We start from the raw sequence: 13,887 nt of genomic DNA on the forward strand, positions 1-13,887 counted from the left end.
GAATCACATGGGCCCTCCCGTTTAAATGAGGAAAGCAAAAGCCAGTTTATCAAATTTGACCTCTTGAGAGAACCAAAGGGTAACTCAAACCCTGAAAGATGATTTGCCATGCATCATGAGTAGCAACAGAACTCAAACAAATCCACAGCCCCTGGAGTGGGCTTCTTCAGAAACATGCTGGTCCTTCAAGACCAGTTTAAATGTTAGGTATTTTCGTCATTTTTTTTTCTTTTGAATTTTATTTATTTTTTTACACAGCAGGTTCTCATTAGTTATCCATTTTATACATATTTGTGTATATTTTTCATCTTTAACTTGACTGGCCAGTTTCAGCTACTGAAGAAAGAAATCTGAAGCATCACATACAAATTGGAGAATACAAGAATTATTAAATGCATGGCTAAATTCAACTTACTAATGACTTTTTGTTCTTTGAAAGATGTAATTGGAATAAGCAGCCCTCAATTTCAAACAGAAATACTGCTACTGTTTTCCTTCCCTGGTGATGCTAAATTGCATAGTATTCTAATTAGGATGAAAGTTTCTTCCACTTGCAATATGGACCAAATGATTCCTATGATAATTAAGGACTAACACAGCTTTTGGAATAAAGTCTCCAAAATTTTTCCAGAAATCTAGTTTTGGCTAACAATGTTATTCTCTAACTTTGTGTATTGAAACTCTTCACTCACTTAGGTGAATCACTGGTTCATCTCCTGGACATTGCTAGAAGCCTTTCCATTCGCCCCACTCAATCCTGGCTCTCCATCCCCCGTCCTTCAATTCCCACCTTTAATGCAGCCAAATTGGATTTTTGGCACCCAACTGTCTGGAGAAAGTGGTGAAGATGTGTGGCCTGAAGCGGACTGAGCTTGAGGTGCAATCCTAATATATTCCTGATGCCCTTCAAACACAGATTCTTCTATCTTTAAGAAGAGAAAATAGCTAAGCAAGTGGAGACCACAGAGAGAAATAACAACTGAAAATTATTATGAAACTTGATCCTTTTGTTGAACATTTAAAATATACTTACTATTTAGGGAGCAAGATTTACAAATTGTGTCAACATTCTGCTTTTTTGATTAATGTGTATAAAACCCTTTATGTAGCTAATTCTCCAGTCTTTTGTTCTGAGGCCCAGGGCCTCATTTAAATTAGGACGTCTCATCTTCATCTCAGATACAACATGACTACAGCCTAAACTGTCATCTTTCTCTCAAAGTCCATGCCCCTGAAATTACTGAACTATAACCTTAAACTTTAATGCAAAGATGGAACCCTTTCCAAGAGGACTGACTGTAAACTCTTTGGAGGGAAGAGACCATAATTTAGACTTTTTTAAGTCCCTCATAGAAACTTATCCTTAATACTTTACAATAAGAAATTATTCAGTAAATATTTGTCAATGGGTATATCAAAAATAGTTAAATACGTAACTTAAAAATTTGGCTAAGTTTGCACAACTTGATTATTTGGGTGGCTGTTATTAACACACTCCTTGATTCCTATAATACAGACTTGCTTTATAAATACTTACCAGAGTTAACAAAATTTTGGCAAACTTAAATTAAACCTCCTTTTATTTCCTCTACATGCTCTAAGGTGGAAGTGACAATTAGTCAGTTAGACAAATGAACATGGATTGTTTACAAACAGGATAATTTGAATAGGAGAAACAGAGAATGATTGAAAAAAAAAAAAAGCACCAACCAGAAATAAAATTCATGAGTTTAATAACTATTTAGTTCTCTACTGGCAAAAGCTAAACTCTTTATTTCTGTAAATATATGAAACCACTGTTTAAAACTTCAGTTTGTAAAATGCAATAATTTGCAATTTCTACTTTCCCAGGTGAAAAAAAAAAAAAATGTCCTTTGTAACATGCTATAAACCTTCTGGGTAATAGGTAGATTTGAATTCACAGTGCCCTAATATTAAGCTAATTTGTACTGGCTCCTGCAGAAGTCATTTAAAATGTTTCTAACTGAAAAAATGAGTTAATATTTTGAGAACATTCTATGGACTTGAGGACATGGGGAGGGGGAAGGGTAAGCTGGGACGAAGTAAGAGTGGCATGGACATATATACACTACCAAATGTAAAACAGATAGCTAGTGAGAAGCAGCCGCATAGCACAGGGAGATCAGCTCGGTGCTTTGTGACCACCTAGAGGGGTGGGATAGGGAGGGTGAGAAGGAGACGCAAGAGGGAGGGGATGTGGGGATATATGTGTACATATAGCTGATTCACTTTGTTATACAGCAGAAACTAACACAACATTGTAAAGCAATTATACTCCAATAAAGATGTTAAAAAAAATTTTTTGAGAACATTCTATATATGCAATAATAGTCTGAAGCCAGATGCTTTACATACATTATCTCATCTTCCCAAAAGCACAGTAGATACCTAGTTTCATTTCAGAGGTGGGAAGACTGATGCTCACAGAACTCAGACAATTTGGTCCAAATTACTAACTGGAGAATGACAGAAAGGGTTTGACTCCAGTCCCCGATTTTTCCCACCTTCTCATGTTGATCCTTTTACTAGTGGGTATCAATTTTTAGCAATATTGAAAATGGCCTTCACAAATTCACAAAGACAGAAAGAATGGTGGTTGCCACAGGCTGGGGGGAGAAGAGAATGGGGAGTTACTGTTTAATGGGTAAAGAGTTTTAGTTTGGGATGATGAAAAGTTCTGAAGATGGACAGTGGTGATGACTGTACAATAATGTGAATGTACTTAATAACATTAAACTGTACATTTAAAAATGGTTAACATGGTGAATTTATGTTATGTATATTTAACCACAATAAAAAAGTAGCATTCAACATCATACCCATTTTGTTGGTTTCCTACAAATTCTATAATTTTAATGCAGAGTTCAGAAGGCTTTTAAATCATGGATATTTCAGTTATATGATTGTCATACTAAGAAATTTCAAGATAATCTGAAGCTGCATACTGAAATAATGATAAACATGTTTAAATACAAATATTGTATCACTTTAATTGATACTTGTTTATACTACTCATTATAATCTCATTAGATTCTTTCATGAAGTTTGTTTTTAAAATACAAAATGTAACTAAGAGGGGCTTCCCTGGTGGCGCTAGTGGTTGAGAATCTGCCTGCTAATGCAGGGGACACGGGTTCGAGCACTGGTCTGGGAAGATCCCACATGCTGCGGAGCAACTAGGCCCGTGAGCCACAACTACTGAGCCTGCGCGTCTGGAGCCTGTGCTCCGCAACAAGAGAGGCCATGATAGTGAGAGGCCCACGCACGGCGATGAAGAGTGGCCCCCGCTTGCCGCAACTAGAGAAAGTCCTCGCACAGAAACGAAGACCAGACATAGACAAAAATAAATTAATTAATTAATTATTTTTTTTTTAAAATGTAACTAAGAAAAAAAACTCTGAAAGACAGTCCATTTATTGATATAGTTCAACATCAATATGTTTAATTAAATTAATTAATTAGTAAATAAGCCCTTATCATCTTTTTAACTAGTTCCTGGTCTGTTTTTCTATTATTTAATCAAAGTATCTTCTTTACTCTTGAATATTCTAAATTGGTATTATTAACAAGTTTCCCTATGAAGAAATGTTCCATTAGAGCAGAAAAAACAAAAAGATGTCAAAAAATAAAATATAAGGCTGTCATTTGAACCATTCTCAAGAGATTTTTAACCAAGATAGCTTGCAATGTTTTTCATCTTCATATTTTAATAGTTCCAGTTTCAAGTTTTTCGTGACTGTTAGATTTTATGCATTTATATTTATAAATGAATGAATGAATTCAGATCATGAATTACTGCAAGATCTCACATGTGGTACCTGCCTAATTATTAATGAGGGCTAGGTCATAAAGGGCAACTACTGTCATTCATGGGAGGGAAAAATGTGTCCTATAGCATGGAAAGATCACTGGATGATTGATGCCTGCAGCAGAAGAGACAGAGGCCAGCCAAGCTAAAAAAACAAGCAGAAGAGTGTGCAGTTCCAAATCATGGCTGCTTCCCAGTTGCATGGTGCAAACACAGTAATTCAGTCTTAACAAGAAAATTAAAGCAAAATATTATTAATCATGCAGCAAACAAAAACATTTGTTAAACTAATAAGCACTGCTTAAAAATAGAACAGCAAAAATCTACATGTTTTTTGAAAATTCTCAAGTCAAAAATACCTAACTAGAAAAGAAAAAATTCAATTTATTAACTGAGTTCAATTCTTAGCATAAAATCAAAGATGTATTTTAATGACTCTAATAATGCAAAACTTCAGTATACTACAGGATGGAAAATGCAGGACATCAGAATTACTTTTTTTTTTTGGCCGTGCCATGCAGCTTACGGGATCTCAGTTCCCTGACCAGGGGTTGAACCCAGGCCACGGCAATGAAAGCCCAGAATCCTAACCACTAAGCCACCAGGGAACTCCCTAGAATTACATTACTTTTTTTTTTTAATTTATTTTATTTATTTATTTTTGGCCGTGTTGGGTCTTCATTGCTGTGCGCGGCTTTCTCTAGTTGCGGCGAGCGGGGTCTACTCCTTGTTGCGGTGCCTGGGCTTCTCATTGCTGTGGCTTCTTTTGTTGCGGAGCACAGGCTCTAGGCGCGCGGGCGTCAGTAGTCGTGGCATGGGGGCTCAGTAGTTGTGGCTCGCAGGCTCTAGAGTGCAGGCTCAGTAGTTGAGGCGCACAGGTTTAGTTGCTCCGCGGCATGTGGGATCTTCCCAGACCAGGGCTCGAACCTGTGTCCCCTGCATTGGCAGGTGGATTCTTAACCACTGCACCACCAGGGAAGCCCTGAATTACATTACTTTTAATTTCACTACCACAAACACCAGTATGTGGGAGGTAGTGATAGAGTATGGCTCTTAAGACTAACTCCCTGGGTTCAAATCCAAGCTCCAGATTGACTTACCAACTTGGTAATCAAGATATTCTTCATTTGATTCTGGAGAAATTTTATGGAAAGATTCAGTTCCATTAGAAAAATCTATTCCTTTACTGTTACCTATATTTTACCCAATCACCTACAGCTAGGATTGCCAATTTTAACAAATAAAAATACAGGATGCCCAGTTAATTTTGAATTTCAGAAAAACGAAGAATAATTTTTGCATAGGACATAATTATAGTGAAAAACTATATGTTGCTTATCTGAAATGCAAGATTTTTTCCAGTTTTATTGAAAAATAATTGACCTACATCACTGTATAAGCTTAAGGTGTACGGCATAATGGTCTGATTTACATATATTATGAAATAATTACAGTAGGTTCAACTAACATCCATCTTCTCATATAGATACAATAAAAAGAAAGAAAAAGAAAAAAAGGAAAAAATTATTTGTGATAAGAACTCTTAGGATTTACTCTCTTAACTTTCCTATATATCATACAGCAGTGTTAGCTGTAGTCACCAATGTTGTACATTGCATCCCTAGTACTTAATTATCTTGAAACTACAGTTTGTACCTTTTGACCACCTTCATCCAATTCCCCCTCCCCCAACCCTCCACCTCTGGTAACCACAAGTCTGATCTCTTTTTCTATGAGTTTGGTTTGGGTGAGTTTTTGTTTGTTTGTTTGTTTGGGGGGGGGGGGGTATTTGTTCAGACTCCACATATAAGTGAGATCATAAAGTATTTGTCTTTTTCTGTCTGACTTATCGCACTTAGCATAATGCCTTCAAGTTCCATCCATGTTGTCACAAATGGTAGGATTTCCTCATTTTTTATGGCTAAATAATATTCCATTATATATATAGATAGATATAGATATAGATATACATAAAATACCACAACTTATTTATCCATTCACCCATCAATAGACTTTTAGGTTGTTTCCATGTCTTGGAAATAATGTATTTTATTGTATGATAATGCTGCTATGAACATGGGGGGGTGCATATATCTTTTGAGTTAGTTGAAATGCAAATGTAACTGGGCATCCTGTATTTTGACTGACAATCCTACCTACAATACTTCTGCTGATACTATATTCTCTATTTTTCATTCTATTTAGTAAACACACTGTAACAACAGCCTCATAAATCATGCTTTGTGCTATATGGCCCGTAATTACACAATCAGCTGGCAGCCTGTGTAAAGAACTATAATGGATTCAATAGGATTCCTAACTTTTGAAAGAAAGTGGTAACCATTTAAAGAATTATTTTAAGACAGTTAAAGTCACTCTGTTTCCATCTATTCTTGATATGCTTCTTAAAGGGGCATAACAGCTTTCAGCATGTGCTTTTACCCAAATGGCAATGACTAGAATATTCAATTATGGACTTATTTACATAATTATAAAAGTGATCAGAGCAATCAATTTTCTGCCCATACACGTGCATTTCACATCACCATGTGGATACTTTTACAAAGGTTTGCTTAACATGGTAAAGCTATGAGAAGTTTTAAAAGATTTATTCTAAACATCTAATTTACCATTACTAAATGTTTTTCCAAAATCCAGACTTGATTGTTAAATCATAATCATCCAGGCATAAGAATTTTTAAATCCTATGCTAGAAAACAATTCTACTTAATCAAACATATATGTTGAATTAGCCAAAAATTAAAACTTTGATTCCAATTTAAAAATTAAAGTCATTAAATAAAATGTTGTGTTTTGTTTTTTACTGTCAGTTTTGTTAAGTTTTGAGTTCAAAGGTAATTTTGATCATCAAAATATCTCAACAATATAAGAAAATCCTTTATGTAGTGTTTATACTATTCCAAAGAAATTCAACAACAGGCGTCAGATAAACCAACCAATCTCTTGCACAAAGTTTCATTAAATAAAGCAACATCACTGAGATACTGATATTTTCAAAAGATCTATTTACTCCAAACTAATGAAAACAAATCTTCAAACCCAATTACAATGCTACAGAAAAACAGTAGTGACAAAATTTTCACTATCATCTCTAAAGCATGACCTAAATGATTAAAACTCAAGTTATTAATAATATTCATCATGCTAGATGTTAAATGTTAGCTAAATTAAGTTTTATTTCCTCCTTTATACACAAACACACTTTTTAATCTGTGACAGTAACAGAAATGTAGACTTTTGACCACACAAAGATCAGTAAGCTAAAACAGAAAACAGTTACATTCCTTGTGAGTCATCATATTCCATTCACTAAAAATCACAATTTAAGGAAATTCTGTAGCCAACCAAACACTTAACAACAGTGCCATGGCCATTTGGGGAACTTTGGAAAACAATGTAAATCTTAAAAAGTGAATATCTGGCAACTTTTCTAAACTAGATCATAATCTCAGGAAACAAACTTAAGATCCAACAGAGTCCTTTTTCATATGCTACACTGACTTATTTTTCAAAAACCAACCCCCAAAAAAGGTTATTCAAAAGTTTAATGGATTTAATAATTTCTTAATCTCTATCATGGTACCCATTATCCATTTAATTGCCAACACCTACACAAATTTATTATATCCTCTTGTCAACTATGAACTTCTCTCCCTTCCAACCTCCTTGTTTAATGCTCCTAAAAACATTTTCTTCCAGCTGTGCCACTTCCAGAGACGGCATGTCGAGAATAAGAACAGCTAACGTATATTGAGCAGCTATGGGCAGGGCCCTATGCTTTGTATATAGTATCATCTCACAGAATGGAATGTGAGAGTAGGAAGTGGTAGGAGATGGACCTGGACAGGTAAGGGGGGGGGGGTTCTATGTTGTAGCGGGCCTCCTGAACCACCTGAAGGGATTTGCACTTTATTCATGGGGCATTGGGAAGTTATCAAAGTTTTAAGGAGGGACGTGATACAGTTAGATTTGCCTTTTAGAAACATGACTCTAGCTATTTTCTGGATAATAGATTAGGAAAAAGAAGGCGGTGGGAGGCAGACAGCCTGCGAAGAAGATGCCATGGTAATAGAAGCTAAACGTGGAAGTAGCCAGAACCAGAGTAGCAGTGACAACTATTCAGGAGATAGAACAAAGAGAACATGGTAATAGATTGCATGTGACGGGAGAGAGAAGGAGGGAGCCAAAGATGACGTCCAGATCGCTAGCAACGGCAACTGGGGGAATGGTGGTGCTATTCATGAGATGGGGAACACAGAGGAGAGCAAAGGCGGGAGTACAGAAATATCCAGCAAACACGTATACAGGCCTGGATGCATTCATTTATTCAATAAGCATTTTTAAGCATCTAGCTCAGATCTATATCCTTTTACAGCAACTACTTTCTATTTGGGATTATAATTTTAATACATTTGGGTATAAAGTATGTCTGCGTCACTTTTGAATTTCTGTATTACAAAGTATAGTCTTGTCACAATAACAGAAGCATCAATGAACAGATGAATGAATCAATCATTAAAAGTAAGTTTGCCAAGTGTACTATGGCATGGAAAAAAATTTGACGAACATTGCCAAAAAGGCTGTTAGCAGAATTAAATTTCAATGGCCTTGGCTCCACGACAGAGACATTAAACATATATCTAAAGATTTAATAATATAAAACATTGAATAATGAGATACGAGGTCCACATCCTTCCCGGCCCTGGCATATGTGTTATTATGTATCAACTCAATTTCTCAGTATTTGAATGAAAGAGTCAAAATCTGTCATAACTAAGAAATTCCTTTATATATAATTACCTAAAGATTTAACATTGTTTTTATTTTAGTTGTAGCTCACAGAATGAGATACAGGTAGATGACAGAGCTCAAATGCCAGACATGGCCCACATTTACACACATTAACCTAAGGGACTGCAGGGAAGGCATCTTCAGATAAGAGAAGGATAATGTGACTGAATGAATGTCATACATGGTTTGATTAAGAGATGGTGGCAGCCAATAGGACTGCTTCTTATAACACTAGCACACTGCTGTTGGGAGGGTGCGTGAAAAACCACTCAGAAGGAAATACTGACCACAGCTACTGGGAATGTATATAAACCATGTCTTTAAATTTTCTGTACAGTTATAGACTTTCCATTACTGGCCAATAGGCAGTATTTTTATTAGAGGAGCTGCTAGTTAAATGGATCGCCAAGTCCTCTCTTTTTTAGGTACAGCCTAAAATATATCTCAAATATATCTATAGATATATTTATTATATTCCTCACCTCCAGGCCTTACAGCAAATTAGCAGAACAGCCATTATAAATCCCATTTTACCAACGAAGAAACCGAGGCTCAGAAAAATTTGCTCATGATCACACAGTTAGTAAGTAGCAAAGCTGAGATTCCAGGATCCTGTATCAAATTCTCAAGTCTGTGTTCCCTTCCCTGCCCAAGCTGTCTCCCAAAGATTTAAGTTCCTACTAAGGAAAGTGAACCTAGAAATGGTAGACTGCATTAACTCAGATAAAGGATCCTTCCAGGAATATGGAAGAAAATAAGTCATCGATTCAATCTCAGGAGAGAAATAAATCAAGTACATGCCTGACACTTAGTAGGAGCTATAGAGGACCCAAAGTCTAATATGTGGTGTCTCTCTCTTCAGAGTTGGTGAGATGAGACTAAAAAAGAATAAACAAAGGGTAATGTAAATATTTCCCAGTGTTTTTTTTTATATATATATAAATACACTTTCCTTGTTGGTTTTATTTATTTATTTTTTTTTTTTTGGCTGCATTGGGTCTTCATTGCTGCACGCAGGCTTTCTCTAGTTGAGGTGAGCAGGGGGCCACCATTGCAGTGCGTGGGCTTCTCCTTGCAGCCGCTTCTTTTGTTGCAGAGCACAGGCTCTAGGTCCGCGGGCTTCAGTAGTTGGGGCACACGGGCTCAGTAGTTGTAGTTCGCGGGCTCTAGAGCGCAGGCTCAGTAGTTGTGGCGCACAGGCTTAGTTGCTCCACGGCATGTGGGATCTTCCCGGACCAGGGATCGAACCCATGTCCTCTGCATTGGCAGGTGGATTCTTAACCACTGTTCCACCAGGGAAGTCCCCCCAGTGTTTATAGGATATTTTCTAATTTAGTTCCTTCTTGTCAAAATCAAGGTTATAGCTGATAAGCTTAGGGAATACTGCCTATATGTTCTACTGAAAAGGCTTACAGCTTTTAAACTTCCAAGAACACTGGCTCCTCAATTGTGTTTATTGGGGGTGGAGGCTGGGATTGGGCCCCCACCTAGCTGCTGCAATACATTATCTCCCGTTCATATTGAATCCATGATTGGTTTGCACAAGGATTCCAGCCAAAATGCCAATTCTTTCAGATGCCTTAATAAAGGAAGCTGCAGATCCAGCAATTCCACATCTGGGTAGTTTTATCCAAAGGAACCAAAAACACTAACTCGAAAAGCTATCTACACCCTCATGTTCATTGCAGCATTATTTACAGTAGCTAAGATATAGAAACACCCTAAGTGCCCATCAATGGATGAATGGATAGAGAATTTGTGGTGTATATGCCACAGAATATTATTCAGCCATAAAAAAGGTGTTCCTGTCATTTATTACAACATGAATGGACCTAGAGGGTATTATGCTAAGTGAAATAAGTCAGACAGAGAAAGACAAATACCATATGATCTCACTTATATGTGGAATAGAACAAACAAACAAAAAACCTGAACTCACGGATACAGAGAATAGATTAGATTGGTGGTTGCCAGAGGTAGGGGCAGGGGTGGAATGCGGAGAATGGATGAAGGTGGTCAATGGCACAAACTTTTAAGTTATAAAATAAATAAGTCAGGGGGAAGTAATGGTGACTATAGTTAAGATTATTGTATATTTGAAAGTTGCTAAGAGAATAGATCTTAAAAGTTCTCATAAGAAAGAAAATTTGTAACTATATGTGGTGATGAATGTTAACTAAACTTCTTGCGTGATCATTTCACAATATATACACATATCAAAGAATTATGCTGTACACCTGAAACAAGTATAATGTTACGTGTCAATTATATCTCAATTTTAAAAACAAACAAAGCAACGTAATACCAAAAATAATAATAACAAAGGAGGCTGTGTTTAAATCTAAGGAGTATAAAGAGAGAAGCCAAAAATGTTACGTCCTTTATATCCACTTGCACCTCACTCATAAGAACCCTTCTTAATACCTAAGAAAGAAGACCAGAGGGACGCTCCTCAGGTTCTCAGCAGCCTTAGCAGAAAAGTCTGCAGAAAAAAATAGATAGCATTGCCCCTTAACCATACTATTACTCACAACAAAATGAGTAATAGCTGCCAATTTTATGGTTCACATCTCTTCTTAATTTTAAGGATTTATTTTGAGATTGGTCATTATTTATTTAAGGTCCCCATTTTTTTTAACAACTTTATGGGAGTATAATTGCTTTACAATGTTGTGTTAGTTTCTGCTGTATAACAAAGTGAATCAGCTATATGTACACATATATCCCCATATCCCCACCCTCTTGCGTCTTCCTCTCACCCTCCCTATCCCACCCCTCTAGGTGGTCACAAAGCGCCGAGCTGATCTCCCTGTGCTATGCAGCTGCTTCCCACTAGCTATCTATTTTACATTTGATAGTGTATATATGTCAATGTTACTCTCTCACTTCATCCCAGCTTACCCTTCCCCCTCTCCGTGTCCTCAAGTCCATTCTGTCTGCGTATTTATTCCTGTCCTGCCCCTAGGTTCATCAGAACCTTTTTTTTTTTTTTTAGATTCCATATATGTGTGTTAGCATAAGGTATTTGTTTTTCCCTTTCTGACTTACTTCACGCTGTATGACAGACTCTAGGTCCATCCACCTCACTACAAATGACTCAATTTCGTTTCTTTTTATGGCTGAGTAATATTCCATTGTATATATGTGCCACATCTTCTTTATCCATTCATCTGTCGATGGACACTTAGGTTGCTTCCATGTCCTGGTTATTGTAAATAGTGCTGCAATGAACATTGGGGTGCATGTGTCTTTTTGAATTATGGTTTTCTCAGGGTATATGCCCAGTAGTGGGATTGCTGGGTCATATGGTAGTTCTAGTTTTAGTTTTTTAAGGAACCTCCATACTGTTCTCCATAGTGGCTGTAACAATTTACATTCCCACCAACAGTGCAAGAGGGTTCCCTTTTCTCCACACCCTCTCCAACATTTATTGTTTGTAGATTTTTTGATGATGGCCATTCTAACTGGTGTGAGGTGATACCTCATTGTAGTTTTGACTTGCATTTCTCTAATGATTAGTGACGTTGAGCATCCTTTCATATGTTTGTTGGCTACCTGTATATCTTCTTTGGAGAAATGTCTATTTAGGTCTTCTGCCCATTTTTGGATTAGGTTGTTTGTTTCTTTAATATTGAGCTGCATGAGCTGTTTATATATTTTGGAGATTAATCCTTTGTCCATTCATTCATTTGCAAATATTTTCTCCCATTCTGAGGGTTGTCTTTTTGTCTTATTTATGGTTTCCTTTGCTATGCAAAAGCTTTTAAGTTTCATTAGGTCCCATTTGTTTATTTTTGTTTTTATTTCCATTTCTCTAGGAGCTGGGTCAAATAGGATCTTGCTGTAATTTATGTCATAGAGTGTTCTGCCTATGTTTTCCTCTGAGAGTTTTACAGTGTCTGGCCTTACATTTAGGTCTTTAATCCATTTTGAGTTTATTTTTGTGTATGGTGTTAGGGACTGTTCTAATTTCATTCTTTTACATGTAGCTGTCCAGTTTTCCCAGCACCACTTATTGAAGAGGCTGCCTTTTCTCCATTGTATATTCTTGCCTCCTCTATCAAAGATAAGGTGACCATATGTGCTTGGGTTTATCGCTGGGCTTTCTATCCTGTTACATTGATCTACATTTCTATTTTTGTGCCAGTACCATACTTCTTTATTTTTTTTTTAATTTATTTTTGGCTGTGTTGGGTCTTTATTGCTGCGTGCAGGCTTTCCCTACTTGCAGCAAGTGGGGTCTACTCTTCATTGCGGTGCACGGGCTTCTCATTGTGGTGGCTTCTCTTGTTGTGGAGCACAGGCTCTAGGCATGCGGGCTTAAGTAGTTGTGGCACTCGTGCTCAGTAGTTGTGACCCGCAGGCTTTAGAGTGCAGGCTCGGTAGTTGTGGCACATGCGCTTAGCTGCTCTGTTCCATGTGGGATCTTCCCGGCCCAGGGATGGAACCTGTGTCCCCTGCATTGGCAGCCGGATTCTTAACCACTGCGCCACCAGGGAGTCTCATAAAATACCATCTTGATTACTGTAGCTTTGTAGTATAGTCTGAAGTCAGGGAGTCTGATTCCTCCAGCTCCATTTTTCTTTCTCAAGATTGCTTTGGCTATTCAGGATCTTCTGTACCTCCATACAAATTGTGAAACATTTTGTTCTAGTTCTGTGAAAAATGCCATTGGTAGTTTGCTAGGGTTTGCACTGAATCTGTAGATTGCTTTGGGTAGTATAGTCATTTTCACAATAGTGATTCTTCCAATCCAAGAACATGGTATATCTCTCCATCTGTTGTATCATCTTTAGTTTCTTTCATCAGTGTCCTATAGTTTTCTGCATACAGGTCTTTTGTCTCCTTAGGTAGGTTTATTCCTAGGTATTTTATTCCTTTTGTGGTAGTGGTAAAGGAGAGGGTTTCCTTAATTGCTCTTTCAGATTTTTCATCATTAGTGTATAGGAGTGCAAGAGATTTCTGTGCATTAATTTTGTATCCTGCTACTCTACCAAATTCATTGATTAGCTCTAGTAGTTTTCTGGTAGCATCTTTAGGATTCTCTATGTGTAGTACTATGTCATCTGCAAACAGTGACAGTTTTACTTCTTTTCCAATTTGGAGTCCTTTTATTTAATTTTCTTCTCTGATTGCCATGGCTAAAACTTCCAAAACTATGTTGAATAATAGTGGTGAGAGTGGGCAGCTTTGTCTTGTTCCTGATCTTAGAGGAAATGCTTTCAGTTTTTCACCATTGAGAATGA

At 37.0% G+C, this 13,887-nt stretch overlaps 1 protein-coding gene across 1 annotated transcript in view; it reads right to left on the reverse strand.

Annotated features, from left to right (window-relative positions):
• Positions 1-13,887, reverse strand: part of PLCL1 (phospholipase C like 1 (inactive)) — a 353,594-nt gene that overhangs the window by 318,726 nt on the left and 20,981 nt on the right. The window lies entirely within an intron of this gene.

This window comes from Eschrichtius robustus, chromosome 5 (genome assembly GCF_028021215.1).
Source record: "Eschrichtius robustus isolate mEscRob2 chromosome 5, mEscRob2.pri, whole genome shotgun sequence".
Classification (NCBI taxonomy): Eukaryota; Metazoa; Chordata; class Mammalia; order Artiodactyla; family Eschrichtiidae; genus Eschrichtius; species Eschrichtius robustus.